General features: G+C 40.1%; 1 protein-coding gene and 1 long non-coding RNA gene across 3 annotated transcripts in view; one reads left to right on the top strand and one right to left on the bottom strand.

Moving 5' to 3' along the window:
• Positions 1–2,523: 2,523 nt before the first annotated feature.
• On the bottom strand, positions 2,524–5,740 carry LOC112446700 (uncharacterized). Its single transcript, XR_003034747.2, has 2 exons — positions 5,435–5,740; positions 2,524–2,767 (listed from the first exon to the last, which is right to left on the bottom strand). It is a non-coding gene; the product is annotated as an uncharacterized lncRNA (long non-coding RNA).
• Positions 5,741–5,840: 100 nt separating this feature from the next.
• The window catches only part of DYRK2 (dual specificity tyrosine phosphorylation regulated kinase 2), a 39,585-nt gene continuing 23,359 nt past the window's right edge, over positions 5,841–22,066 (top strand). For both annotated transcript variants that reach the window (XM_059886941.1, XM_059886940.1), the window contains exons 1-2: positions 5,841–5,928; positions 18,163–18,238. The gene's annotated coding sequence lies outside the window, so the exon portion shown is untranslated. The remainder of the gene's footprint in view (positions 5,929–18,162; positions 18,239–22,066) is intronic.

Genomic DNA, 22,066 nt, shown 5'->3' with positions numbered 1-22,066 from the left:
GAATCCAGAGAGACAAAAAGTTTGCATGAAAACATGCCCAGGGGAGAAACTCTATCTAGTGATGGGCTACGGCAGCAGAGATGATGAGTCATGGGAAAGAGTAGAGAGGAAGGCACCAGAATGGAAAAAAAATGGTGCTTTCAAACTCAAGAGTATATTTCCCCTGTGACACAGGTTTTCAGGGAACTGGTCCTACACTATGATTGGAAAGGGCAGAATACTTCTCAAGAGCCATATTCACTGTCACAGCCCTGCTCATGTGCCTTAGCATCTCCAGAGACCTCTCCATCAAAACCAAGCTCACAGCTTAATCCTAGGGGATATGCTACCTGTGCATCAACCTGAACATTAGACCACTACCTCCTAGGACCTGGTGGGACCATCCTGTGGTGCAGTGACCAGGCTGCTGAGTGAGAGACTCCCTCTCAAATAGCGTGGTTCTGAGCAACTGGAAAGCAGATTTTTGACTGCAGATGTTCTGGACTCAGAGTGGGGATTGCCAAATCCTACCCAGGCTTCAAAGCGGATGCTTTTGAAAACCTTGTGGTCAGTTAAACTCATCATGCCTAGCATTCTTCTTCCCTCAATTACTAACTGAGATGGAAGACTTTTTGGCTTCTGTGCTCATTCCCACTGTGCTTAGGGCTTCTGTTCCTCTGCACATCCTCCCACAGCTCCCTTTTCCCTCATCAGTTGTCCCGTGTACCATATGGAAGCTCTATGCCATGGCAAATAACATTTTCTACCACCAGCTCCATCGCCTGATTGAAGCCTGGCCATCTCCCTGGACCCAACACATCTCTTACAATTGTTCATTCTTACACGTGATGCACAAGCTCAGGGGAGGTGAGTTGGGCCACCAAGCACTCCCCCAGCATCACTTCCAGATTGTTACTCCTCTGCCGTAACAGAGGAAACCTTGCTCCTGGGAAGCCTTCTGCCATCTGGATCTGCTTTCAACTACATGCTTAATTGCTCTGCAAATGGTAGAAAGGACTAATTTTAGCATTTCCATCATTTACCAAGTCATAAATTTTGCAGCATGAATTAATCCCACTTAATTTAGGTTGGAATTCTTGCTCTGCTCCTTACTAGCTGTTTGACCTTTGGAAAGTTATTTAATCTTCCAGATCTCCAATATCTTTATCTAGGAAATGGGGATAAAAATGCCTACCAAAGGAAACTGCTATGAATTGAAATATACAATAGAAATCATAATAAGCATAAAATGTGAATTGAATCTGGATAGAAATATCTTCAATAGCGTGAACATAATTATCCCTGTGATAATTAAGAGTTAGTTATTATTTTCTCAATATTAAAAACTATTTGGTAAAACTATTCTGTATGATGGGGCTTCCCAGGCAGCTCTGTGGTAAAGAATCTGTCTGCCAGTGCAGATGTGGATTTGACCCCTGGATCGGGAAGATCCTCTGGAGAAGTAAATAGCAACCCACTCCAATTCTTGCCTGGAAAATCCTATGGACAGAGGAGCCTGGCAGGCTACAGTCCATGAGGTCCAAAGAGTCAGACGAGACTGAGCATGCATGCATGCACAGTCTGTATGATACAGTAGTGGTAGGTACATGTCATTATATATTTGTTAAAACCATAGAATGTACAGTACAAAGAGTGAACCCTAAAGTGAACTGTGGATTTTAGTTCATAATAATGTCTCAGTATTGTCTCATCAATTGTAACAAATGTACCACACTGACTCAAGATGTTAATAATAGGGGAAACTGGGAAAAGAGAGAAAGGAATATATGAGAATTCTGTTTCACTTAATTTGTCTGTAAACCTGAAACTGCTCGAAATGTAGTCTATTAGTATAAAAAAACTACACATATGAAGCAGATTAGTTCATGAGTTGAGAATTATTGAAGCTGGTGATGGGAGCATGAGGTTCATTATATATCTTCTCTCCAAATTTTCCATTAAAATAAAGTTTTAAACAATGTATTTGTTCAAATTGAGTCTTTCAACCAACATCTTCAACTATCAGGTATTCACTTTAACCCATCTAAACTTTACTGATGGTATTTTAATCATCAAACTCAGTGGTAGACATAGTGGGAGGTTTAAGAACCCTTTAAAACATCGTAGATTCCTCAGTTGGGAAGTTGAAGGTTGTTGCAGAGACAAGAGGGTTACTTGTGAAATGAATGAGTCACACCAGAAAAACAACACAGTAGAGAGCTTAAATCCCCAGCACAGAATGTAAGTTCTAGGAGAAACCTGGAGAAAACGGAATTTAAATTCTATCAGTACCCAGCCTGGCCTGTGTGACAATCGAGGGTGTGGGAAAGAAAGCACAAGATGCAGGAGATATAGATATATATAATTATGACTGATGCATGCTGATATATGGCAGAGACCACCACCACAATGTGAAGCAACTATCCTCCAATTAAAAAAATTTATCAATAAATCTAAAGGTTTCTAAACATCTTGAATGTCAGGAGTTCTACCAGGAAAAATATGTGGGTCTTTGACTTTGTGGCATAGGAAATCACATATTGCTTAACTTGTATTTTTTTTTAATTCCAAAATAAAGGACAGATGATGTTGAAACCAGGGAATAAGATCTCACTCTTGAATTGAGAGCAAGGAAAAGATGAAACTATACAAAAGCACGTATACAGGCTTAACCGTGTCCAAAGCTGAGCTCGATGCTGTTTTCTGAGCAGAGGGCAGGGCCAAGCACTGAGTTGTTGATGAAATAATCATTCAGGTGGTTGTTAGCCTCAGACGATCAGTATGGCTTCTGTGAAAAGTTCAGATAAGGAAGACAGTTTTATTTTAGACCAGTTAAAAATAAAAATATGTCTATGTACATATGTTTTACAGATTTATTTTGGCCTTTGTAAATATCACCGAGACTTTACAGAGTACTTTAGTATATTTTGCCTTATTGGAGAATTATTCAATAAATGATTCTGCACAAGATTGTAGTGTTGATTCTCATAGAATTTATATATTGAGTGATTTATCCCCTTTCCTGCAAAAAAAAAAAAAAAAACAGAAATAGAAGATTATATATTTAGATTTTCATAGAGAAACTCAGAAATTGTAATTCCTTGAGAAACAGGAACATTTGAGACTCTCTGTGGAGGACTAGTTGTTATTCTAAAATTAAATCGCAAAATCAAATTTCCTGAAACACAAAGTCAAGGGGGTTGTAAATTTCAAGTTTTGGCAGCTTGGGCAGCACGCAGGTAACTGTGAGGACATCTAATTTAGATCCTGGAAAAGAGAGCGGGGATTCGGATCTAATGAATCTTTTTTTTTAACCCGTGTAGTCTTTTGAATAGTAAATAAACTTTTGTGGATGCAGAAGAATATCTCTACCGTGGAATTGCTTTCTCTGACTTCTTAGGGGAGCTTCTAAATCATTCCCCATGTTCCTAACTGCTGCCAATTCCTAGAAATTTCTCTGGTTTTAAGAAATAAATCCAAGAAACCACAGCATTTATCTGGAGAGGAGAAAGAAAGGGATTTGTAAGGACACTTTAATACTACAGGGATGGAGTAGAAATGATATACAGAAGGCAAAGTGCTAGGTAGGGCTTATGTATTACCTGTATTGGTTCATTAAATCCTGCAATCACTCTGCCAAAGAGCTACCTGTATTTTCAGAGGGAGAAATTGAGGATCGATTTGCAACGTGTCAAAGGACACATGGCTTGTATGTGGCTAAGAATTTGAATCTAGATTTGTCTGAGCCCACAGCCTTGGCTTCCCATCATGATGCTTTTATATTGTTGACTCTGGGGCAACATTTCAAGCTGAGGAGAAAAGGTAACATTTTATCTCATTCTCTGAACCTGTTCCAATTATTATTAAAAAGATCATCTATATATAAAAAAGAAGAAAGTTGACTTGTCTTAGGATCTTTTGAGGGCTTAAAACATTTTCCTTTCCTCCAATCTCTACAACTGCTATTTCATACATTATTGGAAATCCCACCAGTACTTATCCAATTGTATGCGTGCTCAGTTGTGTTTAACTCTCTGCGACCCTGTGGACTGTAGTCCTCCAGGCTCCTCTATCCATGGAATTTTCCAGACAAGAACACTGGAGTGGGTGGCTTTCCTTCTCCAGAGAATCTTCTCGATCCAGGGATTGAACCCCAGACTCTTGCATCTCCTGCATTGGCAGGTGGGTTCTTTAGCAGCTGAGCCACAAGGGAGTCCTTTGTGTTAAATATTTCTTTCTCTTGGTTCTTCTTTTTGAAAGGAAAATATACCCAAGGAAAGGATGGCATATTAATGATTAAGACCAAAGTCTTAACAGTCAGTTAATTTACATACCCTTTGAACCAGAGGATTCCAGATTACTACAAAAGGAAAGACATGCTCTGTGGGTTCATAACTGGGATTGTAAGGCAACTAGGAAAATAGTAACTGAGAAGAGGTTAATAAAACTAGTTCTGATATTAAAACAGAAATTCTACATTCAATGGGAAAGGTTTTAGGGGGGGAAAACTTAGTTTTGCTTAGCTTTACATTGAAATAACAGTGTAATGAAATTTTGTCCTGAGATCCCAGGGGTGGTCATCGGGTGCCTACTCATGCAGGTAAGCTCAGAAGGGTAAGAACTGCATGGGCAAGGAGCTCGTACTGCCCAGATACCATGCTGGGGACTTATAGACCTCATCACATTCTACCTTCACAGTGACTCTCGAAAAGAGGTTAGCAGACCCTCTATGCAGATGTTGCTAATAATAGCTAGAAACATTCTCAATTTTAAAAAGATACAAAGCAAATTATTCCTTAATTACAGATCATTTTACAAAGATAAAAACCAATGTTAGTTTAGGCATCACTGGCATATGGAAGAGTATGGAATCTTAAACCAGAAAACCTGTTTTTAAGCTCTGTGTTTGCCATTATGAGTTGTATAACTTTAAGCTAGGCATCTTATTTTAAGCCTCAGTTCTTATCTACTGCATAAAGGAGTTTATTAATAACCGAACACCCAGAGCTTTGCGATGAAGTAGCTAGTCTGGTTTATTTGTGTAATGATTCATCACAGATACACAGAGGAAGAGGCAAGAATGGGGGACGGATGGTAAATTGTCAGTCCTCAGAAGGAACCCTGGGTGTATCTCACAATATTGCTCAAGGTCATCTCTTCCCCCTAAATAACTTCTTTACTCACCCACACCATTGTGGTTCTTTATCCAGCTTTAACTGTCAGATTTCTATAAAACTGCCATAAATTACAAGATTTAAAAATTTAAAAGGTTTATATGCTCAGTATGAAAATCTCTAAAGTACGTGTGTCACATGTATAAATAATATAAAAATGACTGTATCTCTGGATTAGCTGGAGGGTAACATCAGGTAAACACAAGCAGAACACCTAGGAATCAAAACCATACATTTCAGGAGACTGAGTAACGATTCCACCGAGTATCTTGATTCCTTACCAAATAAAAAATGGACTAAAACAGAGTTTGAAAAAGAGAGGTGTTCCAAGATGATGATTCAGTGAATGGCAGACACTTTCCTGGCATAGAACACCCACTGTTTGAGGAAATTTAGAAGTAATATTGAGACTAGCTCCTCCCATCCTAAATGTTCAAGGTTAAAGCTCAGATCTTCTTCCCACTCTTCCCTGTGGGTAAATGGAGAAGTAAGCTTTTCTGGAATATTTCCATAATGGTTTCTCATGACGAGCTGTTCTCTATGGGAGATCAAGGTGGCCACGGTGACACCAAGTTGCCCCCTTGAATGCAGACCTGGCAATTCTAAAAGGCAGTTTAGAATGTTAGCATGTCACTAAGCAATCCCCCTGTCAGCGGGGGCTGCAGATCTGAGGCTTAACTGGGGCTAAAGGATCAGCTTCCAAACTCACCGACAGGGCAGCTGGCTCATGTTCTACTAAGTCTGTTATGGACTGACTCGAAAGAAATCTAGGAAAGTAAGTGATTGCCAAGCTAAGTAAGGAATTTAAGTAAGCATGGGAGGATGAAGACCTCCCATCCTCCCCCTAATTTTGGGTATTAAATTGTGATGGTACTGTGTCTTTTTATGACTGAGGGGTCATAAAATGCAGTGTTTTGCTAGAGCTGGTGTCAGGTTCGTACCATGGCTTTCATTGCTCAAATGAAGGAGCAGAAATATCTATGTGACCATCGGTAAAAAACCTAATGTGCACTCCCACTAAACTGAAAACTGGGGACTACCATAACAAGTTTGTATCAAGGGTTCCAACTCTTGGGAGAAGGATTTCCAACAAAATATTTAAAAGCACCAAAAGGGTGAAGCACAGTGAGAAGCAAGCTTTGGAGGAAAGAGCGGCTCACCTGGATGAACTCGGTGAGCTCTTCTAGGAAACTGCCTTTCTGGGGAACTAAGAGTTAAGTCCCAGAAGTGTTAGGGTGGCTTTGTGTCAGGACAATATTCAGAATTCCCACCATTGTAATCACCAGGCCTTGAATCTGGAGGGAAAATACACTTTGTTGGAAAACTAGTTTGAATGCCCACATGCTTAACTTGTTTTGAAGGGAGGTTTGGGAAAATTGAGACCACAAAGGTGTAGAAAAGTGAGCCAACTATGCCATGAGGACTTCCAGAAGAAAGAAAACATCTCAAAATTTGAATTCATTAAGCCCAACTGCCTTACAATGGAACGTCACTCTAAAAATGCTGATTTTCCCAGCATTTCAAGAGCAAAGACTTCATTAAAAAAAAAAAAAAAAACTATGTTTTTAAAATAATTGATACCCATTCTTACTAGTAAGAAAGTTAAATGGCTTGCCTTTGAAAAACTAACAAGCCTTGTTCGCCAAAAAGAAAGGCAATGATTTCTTTATCAAGCCTGACATTAATGTGAGCTGTCACTGAACAGAACTAGCAGAGTGAAATATCAAACTAGCAAACAATGATGCTCTTCTGTCTGTAATGTCTGTATAGAGGTTTTAACGCGTTCATCAAGAGTTGCAAATTTGCATCAGCTTTTCTTCCACACTTCCTACAAGGACACTGTAGGTATATAGAGTTTACATTCTTACACAAACATTCCTTGTCTTGTTGATTTTTACATGAAATATTTACATACATTTATATGAAATATTTACCCTGTGCATCTATGGTAGTACTTTAAGGTTTGACCTATCAAAATCTCCATAAAGCCAGTTTCATTAATAATTTGGTAAATGTTAACATACCCTACTGTCTGTGTCACCAGGGAAGCCCAACATATCCTAGTTAGCATCAAATAGACTGTCATTAATTCATTTTACTCAGATTGATAGCAAGTTAATGGTTTGACACTAGAAAATTTATAAGAGTCTTCAATGAAGATCTTCTGATATATCCTATATGCTTGTATTCATATTATACCACTGACTAGATCAAAAGATTTTAATTTTTTTTAATTAAAAAAAGTGGCTCAGTGGTAAAGAAAACACCTGCATTACAGGAGACATGTGTTCAATCCCCAGGTTGAAAAGTTTTCCTGGAAGAGGGCATGGCAACCCCCTCCAGTATTCTTGCCTGGAGAATCCCCATGGACAGAGGAGCCTGGTGGGCTATACAGTCCATAGTGTCACAAAGAGTCAGACATGGCTGAAGCGACTGAGCAAGCACACTTTGAAAATAGTTTTATCTTATTCTAAAATACTCTTAAAGGTTTATGTGCAAAAAATTAACAGATTTGTACATTAAAATATATGATTTATAGTAAAACAGAAAAGTGTAGAAAAGTGTTAGAAATATTACACATAAATATTTATTATCAATGCTGTGAACAGAAATATAAGAAAAAATACCCCTCCATGACATCACCATTTAAAAATAATGACTATTAATAGTTTAATGTATTTCCACTAAGGTTTTATTGCTATCATACTTTATTATATGCTCAGGCCATGTGTCTGAACTTTATTTCATCCTGCAAACTTATCATTATAAATATCATTAATTTTTCATAAAATATTTAAAGTTGTATAACACTTCTTAATATGGACAAAGTGTTGTTTAACTCTCTTTTCTTTGGAATATATATATATATATAGGGCTTCCCTGGTGGCTCAGAGGTTAAAGCATCTGTCTGCAATGTGGGAGACCTGGGTTCAATCCCTGGTCGGGAAGATCCCCTAGAGAAGGAAATGGCAACCCACTCCAGTATTCTTGCCTGGAGAATCCCATGGATGGAGGAGCCTGGTGGGCTACAGTCCACAGGGTTGCAAAGAGTCAGACACGACTGAGCGACTTCACTTCACTTCATATATATATATATATATATATATATATATATATATATATATATATATATATAATTTCTCTCTAAAACTGCAATTTGACTTTTTTGTTGCATTATTTCCTAAACAAACTTTCCCAGGAGTACAAGGCCAAAAAATATGATACCTTTTCAGATTTATAATCCACAGTTATCACATTGCTTTCTGTTCACCAGCAGCGAGAACAGAGATGTTCTCACTCTCAAATAGTCTGAGAATGTGTTTCACTAACTTTCTATATTCTCATCTGAATATTCTAATATTCTCCTTTTTCCCCTCAAAAGTCATTTAAGTACCTCATTTTTTGCCTTTTTTTTTTTTTTTTTTGCAGCTAAAGATTTTGCATTTTTTTTGTAGCTAAACAGTTTTTGTCAGATTTATTATCTACTTATCTTCTATAAAATACCTTCTCTAGTGCATTTTGGAAATACTCTTTATGTGGCTTTTCCTTTGGACTGGTAACAAAACATGTCTAGGACCAGTTCCTAGAAAATACATTTTCTTTTGATGTGGTAAAAACACTAGAATCTGGAAGTGAGGTTTCTCTAATGTTGGCTTTGTTCCTAAGGTTCACACAGAGCATTTGATTCAATGATACTGTAACATTCTGCAGGACAATTGTGTAGCTATAATGATCAATTCTCATACCACATCATTAATCTCCTGCTCCAAGAGAGTCCCTTGGACTGCGAGGAGATCCAACCAGTCCATTCTAAAGGAGAGCAGTCCTGGGTATTCATTGGAAAGAATGATGCTAAAGCTGAAATTCCAGTACTTTGGCCACCTCATGGGAAGAGTTGACTCATTGGAAAAGACCCTGATGCTGGGAGGGATTGGGGGCAGGAGGAGAAGGGGACGACAGAGGATGAGATGGCTGGATGGCATCACCAACTCGATGGACATGAGTTTGAGTGAACTCTGGGAGTTGGTGATGGACAGGGAGGCCTGGTGTGCTGCAATTCATGGGGTCACAAAGAGTCAGACACGACTGAGCGACTGAACTAACTGACTGACCACTCCTTATTTTGAAATAATATTTAAAAATCAGAATTAAAATCACATTTTTTATATTCCATCTTAAAACATCCTAAAAATCAACTTGGCTGTGAATTCTGAAAAAACTCTAGCCACAGGTCATAACATTCCTGTGCACCAAGATCACTTGGCTAAGAAATACTGGATAAGACTCAGACATACAGGAGGAAGCTTTTCTTTGGTACAGAATTGGCTGCACAAGAAAATGAAAGCGGAAACTATCAATTAAGAAAGATAATTTTCTTATTTATAAAAATAGAGCTAATTTCCCACATAGGGCTTATGGCCTCAAAATGTAAGGCAAAGCGTGCCACTCCTCCAGGCCCTCCGTTTGATTCAGAACAGATCTCAGGTCCTATACACCTAGTGCCTACCTCTGATCCCTCCTCTCTGCCTCACCCTTCCCCTTCATCCCTTTCATTCACTCTGCTCCAACCCTTCTGGCCTCCGGGCTGTTTCTGGAATAAGCTGAGCAAACTCCTACTCCAGATCTGGCCTTTGCATTAGCTGTTCTGTGTCTAAATTTTCTTCCCCTCAACTGCTGCTGCTAAGTCGCTACAGTCATGTCCGACTCTGTGCAACCCCATAGACGGCAGCCCACCAGGCTCCGCCGTCCCTGGGATTCTCCAGGCAAGAACACTGGAGTGGGTTGCCATTTCCTTCTCCAATGCATGAAAGTGAAACGTGAAAGTGAAGTCGCTCAGTCGTGTCCGACTCTTTGCGACTTCATTCCCCTCAACATCCATGTGCAAATACTTGCTTACTCTAATACTTGCTCAGATGACTGCCTCTTGATGAGGCCTATCTAACTCCCTTATTTAAAGTTACAAGCTGTACCCTGTCCTCACATATCTGAACCCCCTTGCCCTGCTCTACATTTTCTCTCCATAAAAATTATCACCTAACTTATTTGTTATGTCTGGTGTCACTTTCCTTGTTAGAATATTAAGTTACAGCTGGGTAGAGATCCTTGTTTTGTTCACCAACGTATATCCCAAGGACCTAGAGTAGTACCTGGAAACTGGCGTTCAAATATTATTTGTGGAATGAATTAAAAACATTTTTAAAGGAAAGTACAGAGAGTATGCTGTGGACAGCATTTGTCTGGGTATCCATGATCTACCTTAGTCTCATATCAACTTTTTGATGATATAGATTAATGTTGTTGACTTGTTGATTCTACAAATAGTCATCTGTCAGACTATGTATTGGCACTGTCCTAGGTCCCAGCAATACAAGGAAGAGGAAAATATAATCTCTATCATCAGTGAATGTGTAGACTAGCCGCACATGGCAGGGGCACCCAACCTGGTCCAACCGGGGGTGAGGGGCGTTCAGGAAGACAGATCATCAGACTGAGAGCTGAGGCAGGAGGAGGCTGGATGAAGGGCAGAGTGTGCAGAAGGCATTCTAGATGAAGGAGGCAGGATGTTCAAAGGTCCGGCATGATAGAGTGGTAGGGAGTCATGGAAACATTGAAACAGAGTGTAACATGACCAGATTTACCTCTTAGAAAGAGCACACTGTCCTCTGATTCTCAAAGTGTGTTAAACAAGCATTTTATCAAACGCTTACAATAATCGAAATGCTTTTTCTTTGTGCTTGGGGGGAAATTAAAAGGTATGCCTAAGGAAAGAAATTTTAAACTGTATTGGTAAACCATGTCTTAAGCATAAGAATAAGAGGTATTGAAACAACTTTGTTTTTCCAAAGTTAATTACAATATGGAAAAGATATAAAAAATTTTAGTTTAAATGAATTATTTTCCTTTTAATTAATTTTACTATTATTAAATAAGTTAAATTCAGTTTTCTTTATGTCCTAAAATTAAAAACTAAATGTTCAAAAAGCTGACTGAGAAGGAATACATTTACAACTTTCAACATCAGAAAACTTTGTTGTTGCTTCAGAAATGTGCAACAGAAGCAAGCTGACATGTGTTCTGAAAGTATGTTTGATACACGTGACTAGAATTTACAAAGAGGCAAAGTTACATTCTCTATAAGCTCCTGGCCTTATCTGCCTGGGAAGGCTAACCATCCTGTCATTGGTGTTACACCCTACCATGAGTATAGCTGAAGTGTCAAGAGTTACCCTTCCCTGCTACACTCTCCAAATAGCCAATGGTGTCCTGAGACTCCTGGTAGGGGCCTCAATAAAAAGAATCTCTGGGGCAGAATATCCTTCTGTAAACTTATTCCACCTTTCTGATGTTAAATGATCTCTAATCACTTTCATGATTTCATATCAGAGAGTTGAGGATTGTGGGGAGGTAAAAAGCATTTCCAGAAGAGGTTATATTGATTGAGGTTAGAGTTTTACATCCTTGATTAAATATATGTGTTCAAATTTTGTCAAACTCAAAACAGTGCTAGTGATTCTGCAAGAAAGAGATTTTATCAGGTACCTCCATCAGAACTTATGAATAAGACTTTGAATAACTCTCAGTGAGGATTCTTATCTCATTGTCAATATTTGAGTTCTGGTTTCATATTTCTGGCATGTTTTCCAATACCAAGTTAGTTCTCCAATTCTCAGCAGACTCTGGGTGTCCTACCAATTTAACTCAAATCCCACAGATTAAGAGTTTAATCTTCAGCCCCCTCTCTCCTAATTCTCAGACGTCGGTGGGTGGTTCTGAAAGTTCCAACCCTCTGATCATTTGTTCTTTCCGGTGACAGCCCTTTTCTGAGACTATCTAGAAGACTAAGTTTAAGCCGCTTCACTAATATGTACTCAGATGTGCTCCAAAGGGGTTCCTCGTGAATAGTAAAAGACACTCCTATCTCTCAGGAAATTTCAAAGATTTTAGGAGATCTGCCAGAAACTGGGGACAAAGACCAGATATATTTTTTATTATGTGTATGTACTCAGTCATGTCTGACTCTGTGACGCTATGGACTGTAGCCTGCCAGGCCGCTCTGTCCATGGGATTCTCCAGGCAAGAATATTGGAGCAGGTTGCCATTTCCCACTCCAGGGGATCTTCCTGACCCAGGGATTGAACCCACATCTCTTGTATCTTCCGCATTGGCAGGTGGATTTTTTACCACTGTGCCACCTGGGAAGCCTTTTATTATATTACAGTATTATTTCCCTTTTTTATAGCCATGGGTAAGAGAATGAGCTCTAGAACCAGACTACGTGGGTCCAGACCAAGTGTTGCAACTAACTAGATTTGTGACCTTAGATCAAATTACTTAACCTCTTTTTGACTCAGTCTCCTCATCTGTAAAATGGCGATAATAACAGTGGGGTTTTAAGAGACACTACACAAAATATGCCACCTTGACATGTTAAATTTCTTACACTGAAGGAATTTAAAACACAGCAGAAGCAGGAAGGTCACTCTGACCTCCTCACTCTTGCCCTTCTTCCCTGAAACTGATTGTAAAACTCCCACATGAGAGATGTCCTCCATGTACCAAGAGGAAGGAAGACATTCTTATTACCAGAGATAGGGAATAGGGGGCTAAGAAACAGGTACAAGCAAACTTTGTTAAACTAGATTCATTCTTCCTAGTTACTTCTTCATTGCTTATTATCCCTAGTCCAAGCCTTTTATCTTATTAGTTCTTCACAAATTTATTGTTTCTTTGTCTAAAATGTATAAAAGCTTCCTGCTCTGATTACTTCCTCACATCTTATGAAAGTTTCCATGTATAATGTAAAAATACAGTCACACTTAATATGCCTTTCACCTATTAATCTTTGTCAGTTAAATTTTCTGACCCAGAAGAAGGTCGGGAACAACCTTTTCCTCTTGTATGACAGTCTCTACTTCACAGCATTGCGATTAGTGAATATGCTTAAGCCCAGGGAACAGTGCCCGTACAAGGTGAGAGTTTTGTAAATATTAGCTATGATTATCTGTCAAGTCTTAGGTTGTCCCACAGTGCTTTGAATAAAAATCAGCATTAAAGAATCCCCTGAAATAGGTGAACGGCAATTCCAGAATTAATAGGTGCATTGGATAGTTGGTCACATCATGTTTTAACTTATTTAGTGGCATATGCAATGAACAAGGATCACAGCCATGGAAAATTAACCCTGACAAACAAAAGTCAGAAACTTTAAGACGGTCAATCTGTGTCTGTTTTGTTTTGTTTTGTAATTGTTCCTGCTTCTCTGTTGTGTTTTGTTTTTGTCTTTCTCCTGCAGTTATATTTTTTTCAAGTTCAGAGGAAGCATGATGCCTTTAAATAATATAGCCTAACAGGCTTCCCTGATAGCTCAGTTGATAAAGAATCTGCCTGCAATGCAGGAGACCCTGGTTCGATTCGTGGGTCGGGAAGATCCACTGGAGAAGGGATAGGCTACCCACTCCAGTATTTGGGCTTCCCTTGTGGCTCAGCTCATGCAAAGAGTTGACTCATTGGAAAAGACTCTGATGCTGGGAGGGATTGGGGGCAGGAGGAGAAGGGGATGACAGAGGATGAGATGGCTGGATGGCATCACCGACTCAATGGACGTGAGTTTGAGTGAACTCTGGGAGTTGGTGATGGACAGGGAGGCCTGGTGTGCTGCGATTCATGGGGTCGCAAAGACTCAGACACGACTGAGCGACTGAACTGAACTGAACTGTGGCTCAGCTGGTAAAGAATCCACCTGCAGTGCGGGAGACCTGGTTTCAATCCTGGGGTGGGACGATCCCCTGGAGAAGGGAAAGGCTACCCACTCCAGTATTCTGGCCTGGAGAATTCCATGGACTGTATAGTCCATGGATCGCAAAGAGTCAGACACGACTGAGCGACTTTCACTGTCAATGGCTGTAAGGTCTTAACACACATTAAGGTGTTAGAACTGTTAAAAGATAAATGGAAGCCTATGAAAAATTTTAAGAGTTGATGTGAGTGAAAATCAATTTGAATCAAGCAGTACCCAACTGAAAATTGTTAGGAGCCCTCTGCCCACAGGAGCGGGGGGACAGGCTTTTTGAGGCGGAAGTATGCAAGTACTTTATTTGATTGGCAGTAGCTTACCTATTTGCATTATTTGGGAAAGCCTAGTTTCCTGTTTGTGTGAGTTGTCCTCAGGTTTCAAGACCTTCACCTTGAGGGATAGACAGGCTAAGGTTTTGGTTTCTTTATGCATGTGGGCTACTGAGGCATTAGAACAAACTCGGTATAATGGTCTCCTTGTTTAATTAATTGAGCAAAACAAATACAGCAATCAATGATGCCACTGAATTAACAGAGTGGACCTTAGACCCAGAACCATGCCTCACATAATAGCCTAAGCATGTATCCCCAAAGGGCCTTACTTAAAAAGCACTGGGATCCTCAGTGCAGTTGACAAGAGTAAAAATAATATCAAAACCGGAATCCTTAACCCCTTAGCTTGACTTCACTTGAAATGGCAAATTTTTCTTTCATCAGATATTTAAGTTTCCACATGTTTAGAATTCAGCAGGAGGGATTAACTTTGATAAATCAAGAATTGCTGCTCATATCTAGAACATATAAGAAATAAACTTTTTTATTTTGGTTTCCATTCATTTAAAGATCACAGAAATATGCTCATGATTGGAAGCATGCATTCCTCTTTGTATACTTCAGTGATAAAAATAGAATAATTACAAAGTGGATGGCATTCCTACCTAATCCATTCATTAAATATTTATTGAGAACTATTATGTCTCAGGCACTGTCCTGGATACTGAAAAGAGCAATGGAAAAGTCCTTGCCCTCATAAAGCACTCATTGTGGAGTGTATACACTGCACAGTGTACACATAATGGAGTGTATATGTTGCAGAGGCAGACAAAGAAAAAACAAGTGAGGGCAATGTGCTATGTGACAGAAAATTCATTAAATAGAGTGGTCAGGGAAGACCTCACCATGAGGAAGTTTAGCAACGACCTCAAGGAGATGAGGCTTCCCTAGTGGCTTAGATGGTAAAGAATCTCCCCTGCAATGTTGGAGACAATTCAATCTGTGGTTCAGGAAGATCCCCTGGAAAAGGAAATGGCAACCCACTCCAGTATTTTGCCTGGAGAATCCCATGGACAGAGATGCCTTGTGGGCTACAGTCCATGGGGTCGCAGAGAGTCAGACATGACTGAGCTCAAGGAGTTGAGTTTTTCTAAGGGAAGAATATTCTAGGCAAAGGACCCAGAGACGCTAAAGCTCTGAGGTGGGGCATGTATATTTGAGGAATGGGAACAGGATCAGTCTGACTGGAGCAAACTAAGCAAGGCCGGGTATAAGAACAGGATGTAAGTTTAGAGACATAAGGATGAGGGGACAGCGCGTAAATCATATAGTAACCTGGACTACACTAAGGATTTTGGCTTTTCGTCTGGAAAATGGGAAATTTGGGGAGTTATGAGGAGTGTCACGATCTTACGTTTAAGAAGAATGGTATGGCTATTGTTTAGAGAATGAACTAAAGGGGACAAGAGAGACCAGGTAACAGCCTGCTTCTGTAAAGCAAGTGAGAGATGGTGCCTTTGGTTATGCTGATATTAATGGCAGCAGTGAGGAATGGATGGATTCTGGACATTTTTGGATGTGCAACCAACAGGATTTGCAAATGGATGAAATGTGAGGTATAAGAACAAGAGAGAAATCAAGAATGACTCCAAGGCTTTTAGCCTGAACAACTGAAAGGCTGGAGTTGCCATTTGCTGAATAGGAATCCCACTGGGATAAACAGGTTTGGAGAGATGAAATTAGACATATGCTATTAGACACAATAAGTTTGAAATGTCTATTTATTAGCTATCTAAGCAGCAGTGTGGAATATGCAGTTGGCTTTCTGATTTTTCTGTGTCCTGAATATAGTCCTTCCAGCTACGTGTTTCTATACTACTGAGACATACATGAATTGCCACTTGATATAAAACATGTTTGTGAACTTCTAGAAGAAATTTGGAACCTCAACACTGCTTTCAGAGAAAGCAAAATACTAACAGGAAGAATATAATTTGTATGTTTATGAGTAGAAAGAGTTCCTGCTGCTAAGTCACTTCAGTCGTGTACGACTCTGTGCGACCCCATAGACGGCAGCCCACCAGGCTCCCCTGTCCCTGGGATTCTCCAGGCAAGAACACTGGAGTGGGTTGCCATTTCCTTCTCCAATGCATGAAAGTGAAAAGTGAAAGTGAAGTCATTCACTCGTGTCTGACCCTCAGTAACCCCATGGACTGCAGCCTTCCAGGCTCCTCTGTCCATGGGATTCTTCAGGCAAGAGTACTGGAGTGGGGTGCCATTGCCTTCTCCAAGAAAGACTCCCAGATAGAGCTAATTCTGCCAACAGCAGCTGCAACAGGCACCAAAGGGTAAAAGAGAGCAGGTTTAACTGCAGTTCAATCTCAAATAGGCCGTGGTTTTAAGTGTTTCCACGCTCTTTGGTACTAAGTATAGATTGGTTTGATTTTCAAGCACACGGGCAAACAATGTTTCCTGTGCCAGATATGTATTTTTGCACAAAATAGTTTGAAAGCTCTCAGCATGAACACTCCAATTGCGACTGACCTCTGTCAGGGGTGGCAATGGCACCAAGACATGGAGCGTGAGAAATGGAAATAGAAGAGAGAAATTCGGAGCAACAGGGAACGGCAGTGAGGAAATTTCAGGAAATACAAAACTTAAAGTAGAGGTTAGAAAACCAAATGCCTTCTGGAGAAAGGCAGGTAGTGTCAATGGGTAAAGCCAGCCTCCTGCGCTCATGCGCACACATACACAATAACAGGAAGTGGTGGGGACTGAGGTGATCCATCAGCTGGGCACAGGTTTCCTCCGAAAGGGAGCTTGCCGGGGTGCGGGGGTTGGGGGGAAGGCTCTTTGTTGTCATATAAGACTGGGGGCACAGAGCGGTCAGATCTTACCTGATTTTAAGAAAAGCCAGACATCTAGATATTTATGTGAAATCTCCTGATTTGTAAATATTGTCTTTTAGTTCACATTTCCAAAGGGCACTATGCAAACCAAACAAAACAGTATCTGCAAGCTGCTTTCAGTCTTTAGACCCCACCTCACAACTTCTAACACTGCTATTTACATACAAATAGTTTTAACTATTGACTAAATTGAGTCATTAAATTCCAACATAGTTATGACAATCATTTCTCCTGCACAGGAGAACCCATTCTTTTTTGTGTAGGACCTGGAGTTTCTGTTTCACTATGAAGTCCTAATATAAAGAATAAATATAAGGTAATCATATAATAAAAATAATTCCTTTTGGGGGTTTTTAAAAATAAAAGTTACTGACTTTTGTTACTATTCTTGCATAAATCTCCTCAAATTAAAGTCTACATTAAATTAAGTATAATGCAGAATGAGGCAGCCATGCCCTGCTGCTTCCAAAATAGGTTGACATTTTGCAAACTTCTCGTGAAATAATTTTTTGAGGATGCTCAGCTTCAGAAATTATATAGCTGGTGGGAAAGGACTGGTTCTAACTGGAACGAACAAGTGGAGGGAGCAGTTTTCATTATGATTAAGATCAGTCTACATAGTCTTTCCTATAACTCATTTTCTCCATCATTCAATATAGAAATTTCCATTAAAAAGCAAGCATACTGGATGAGTGAATAGCTTTAGAGGAATGCTTGAATTCCTTTGGTTTGGATCCAGATGTCCTCTAAGCTGGGTTAACCCAAGCAGACAGCTAGACCAGGATTCCGGCCCTGTGCTTTGAAAAAGATCTGGGCACAGTTCTGTCTTCCAGGAAACTTTCTTTAGGGACGCTTGCCCTATGGTGGCTTCATTTCTACTCATATAGATAGATGGGGTGGCAGGCAGGAGTCTTCATTCTTTTTACTAAAATAATTGAGAAAGCAGATACCCCAGAGCAGGGTGATGTCTTAAAACAGTTATTAGCTAACACGTTATGTGAGAGAATGACTTCATTCTTTTCTGTTCTCAACAGGGGCAGGCAGCTGAGACAGCAAGAGCAAGAAGAAACGACAGAGGCTCCAGAAGTCTGGAAAGGATATGAACTGGAGGTGTGAGGTGTCACTTAATTCTGCCTAGCACTAACTCTAATTCCCAGGAGAGCGAGGGTGCAGATAGAGACTTCAAATCTCCATGCAGTGACAAATCAAAATGCTCTGGGGTTTTTAGGGGGATTTTTTTTTTTACGTATCTGTTGCTCCAGATGAAAATAGAAAAGAGCTTAGAATTTAGAGAGAGGAAGGATCATTTTAGTTTATTTCACCCAACCCCAATTTTGTGTATAATCTCTGATGCCTTCAGAAAAACTTTCCTGACTATGGAAAAGATGTATGGAAAACTGTGGAGAAAAAAAGCAAAGTGGAAGAGCTTGGCTCCGAGTTGACAAATCTATCTTGGTCAGTTACCTGTAAATGGAGCAGGTCTTCCTAGGCAAACTTTGGAGAGATTTGCTGACATAGGGCTAAGGAGGGGTAAGCCTGAGGTCAGAAGCTGCTGTTGAAAATGAGACCCTGCTCACAAATAAGGAAGTTCTCTGCTGTAGGCTCTGGGGCAAATGCCTGCTAGCCATGTGTTTGTTCAGTGATTTCTTTGGCACTTTGTAAAACCCTGTAGGGTTTCAGGATATTAGTGCTTCCTCCTGACTTACTCTTCATAAACGGACCTTTTAGATACCCTTTACTACCAGTTAGCTTCATGCGAAACTCCTTTTATCGAAAAAGGGAAGAAAGGGAGGTGTCTTTTCTCTTTTCCCTTGCCTTATCAGGTTAGAGCGTATTATTTCTTTTTAGAGGGTCAGCATATTATTTTATTCTGATTAAATACCTGGGTTATGGATGTTAGTCATCTCATGAGATCTATGTCCTCAGTCCACAACAGTTTTAGATAAAGGGGTGCTTACAGTAAAAGATTATGTTGACTTTTTATTTCTCAATGAAGAAAAACTCACCAAATACCATGTTAGTAAACACTTGTTTCAAAGATCTGAAATAGAAGATAGTAGGTTCTTAGTGTTAGATAATCTTTCTCTACTAAGTGAGATTATTATTTAACATTTTCATTTACAAATAGCATGATACTTGACTGAATCACATCAGAAATGGGTAATTGTCTACTAGTTCCTATAGTTGATACTTCATTTCTTTGCCTAAATCCCCTCGGTCTTGCGTCATCATTTCCCACGTGCTGCCTTAAGAGCTCAGTAGTTAGAGGAAGCAGTTCTGTTCAGCTGAGGGAAGGGAAGACAAAATCCAGGCCAAGCTGGGAAACAGCACCATGGAAACGGACCTACAGCAAAAGAGGAAGCGGCCCTGGCTTCTGCTTAGGTTGAGCACACTAATGGCGGGACGTCTATGGAGGGGAATTCTCTGTTTTTCCACTACTCGGCTATTGAGGGGAAGTACAGAAATACCAGCGGGGAAGTGAAGGTGACACTGTTAGGTCAGATGGAGCTCCGTGGGCATCCTTCGTGCCCCAAGCAGTATGCAGTCTGAGAACTATATGCCATCTCCCTCTTAATCGGTTCTGGATGGAGAAGAGTGAGCTCTGGATTTCCCTGAATCCTAATCTGTTCACTGCCCATTACTAACAACTCACTGAGACCCAAGTCTCATCTCTAAAATCAGGATAATACTAGACCTCCTCCATTGAATTGTAGGATAATTGAAGGAGATGGTTCAGACAAAACAGTGCACACGCACAGAACTTGACACAAAGCTCCAGGAGAAAGCCATCGAGAATTTTTTTTTTTTTTTGCTATAAGTGTGTATGTATTACATGAAACATTTGGCAGGTTCCTCACTTGCTGTGGATTAGGCAAAGAGGAAAGATGATAAAGCATTGGTGGGAGAGGAGAAAGAAGGGAAATCAGAGCACTGGAATGGAAAAACTCCAGCGAGAGGGGACCACGGATAACTCTACATGGAAAGGGACAGACAAAGCAACAGAAAGAACCCTTAGGTAAAGTAAGCCACAGGCACAACCGTGCGTATTTTTAGAAAATCATTCAATTTGAGCATTCTGGCTCTCCTGCAGTCCTGTGTTTTGTTTTCTCACTTTTATCTTGTGTTCAGCCTCACCTCACACGTTTCACCATGCCCCTCTTCTTCCTTACAAAGTTTTCTGTAAGGTTCCTCCCCCTTCTCCTCTCTCATTCTTGCTCTCTTCCCGCACCCATTTTTTCCCTCTTAATTCTTACTGGTACTTTCATTATGATTTAGTTCTCTTTTGCTGTTCTTGTAAAGCATTACTCCCTCTACCCTACCCGCTACCTTCATTTTTCTTCCTTCCAGATCATGAGAAAACTATTTTTTCTTTCTCCGAAAGCAATCCTCTTTTTACTTCACAAACTCCTCTCTCCTTCTTATCCATTATTATCTGCCCACTGGTCGCTCATCTTCTCTTGGCTAATTTTTGTTATTTATGCCACCTGGAGATGATCAAGGCCCATTCACCTGCACATGTGCTAAATGCAGGTGTTTGCTTACTGGCCTTCAGATTTTCTGTATTTCAAAACCTTTGTTAGAGAACATTGCTATGTGAACAAAGGGCCTTGTCCATTATCATGTTCTTAGAGATAACTAGCAAGCACAGTGTAATTGTCCATAATGATATTTAGAGTGGCTTTTCTTCAAACAAAGATATTTTGGAATATAAAAGTGTTAAAAAATTGTCCAGGACTATTTAACAACAACTACCCAAATTACTCACCAAAAATGACTTGTCTTGCTTTTGCCAAGGTAATTGAAGACGAAAGTGGGTCTGGCTTAGCTGATTCACTGATTGTTTATACTACCTTAATGAGCATGAGCACTGTTAAGTCAGACTTTAACCTGAATAAAAGTGTAGATGTATGTAAATGTGTGATTAAATGAAGAGCAAATTCCCCAAGAACTTTACGTGGTCTAGATTCCACCATGGGAAGGCCATGTTGGTTGAGAGGACCGACTTCAACTAATATAGACTCCGCTTTTCCATTTGCCTGAGGCAAAGGGCTGGTTTGCTACAAATAATACAAAGAAGAAATGAGTTACTTGTCTTTGGACACTTTGTGACTCTGGTGAAGTTAAGTCTTTAATTTTGGTTTTTAATTAAGGCCAGACTGAAATCATTCTTGGGGGAAGCCACAATAAAAAATTTGTCCCCAGAGTCCCAATGTTTTAAGACTTGTCCTTTATGTGGCATGCATACATCCCTTTAAGGAGTATATATCCCTTCATCTCTGAAATGGAGGAAATTTTATAATAAGTTGGTGTGGGAGAAAAAAACTGTATTATAATCAGCCAAACTGAATTCTGACCTCCTCTACTCCTCTACTCCTACTGGTGGTTCTGGGCATGGTGTGTCACTTTGCTGTTTTCATCTCACTCTGAAAGTGAAAGTGTGAAAGTGTTAGTCACTCCGTCACGTCCAGTTCCTTGCAACCCCATGGTCCACAGCCCGCCAGAATCCTCTGTCCAAGGAATTCTCACTCTACTCATCTATTACATATGCTTGCCTTGAGCTATTGGTTACCAAGTATAACCAGAGATCTGAATGACCGCATAAACATGAGAGGGTTCTCCTAAAAGTTCATTGTGTGCTTAAAATGCTATTGTTGGTAATAATGAGGTTGAGGTCATCATGGTGGTGATCTTGTCAAATCTCTTGTTGTTGTTGTTCAGTCAAGTTGTGTCCAACTCTTTGCAATTCCATGGACTGCAGCATGCCACGCCTCCCTGTCCCTCACCATCTCCAGGAGTTTGTCCAAGTTCATGTCCATTGGATTCGTGATGCCATCCAATGATCTCATCCTCTGTCACCCTTTTCTCCTTCTGTCTTCAATCTTTCACAGCATTAGGGTCTTTTCCAGTGAGTTGGCTATTCGCAATCAGGTGGCCAAA

Source organism: Bos taurus, chromosome 5 (assembly GCF_002263795.3).
Source record: "Bos taurus isolate L1 Dominette 01449 registration number 42190680 breed Hereford chromosome 5, ARS-UCD2.0, whole genome shotgun sequence".
Lineage (NCBI taxonomy): Eukaryota > Metazoa > Chordata > Mammalia > Artiodactyla > Bovidae > Bos > Bos taurus.
Note: the sequence above shows the minus strand (reverse complement) of the source record. Positions and strands in the feature narration are given on the sequence as shown.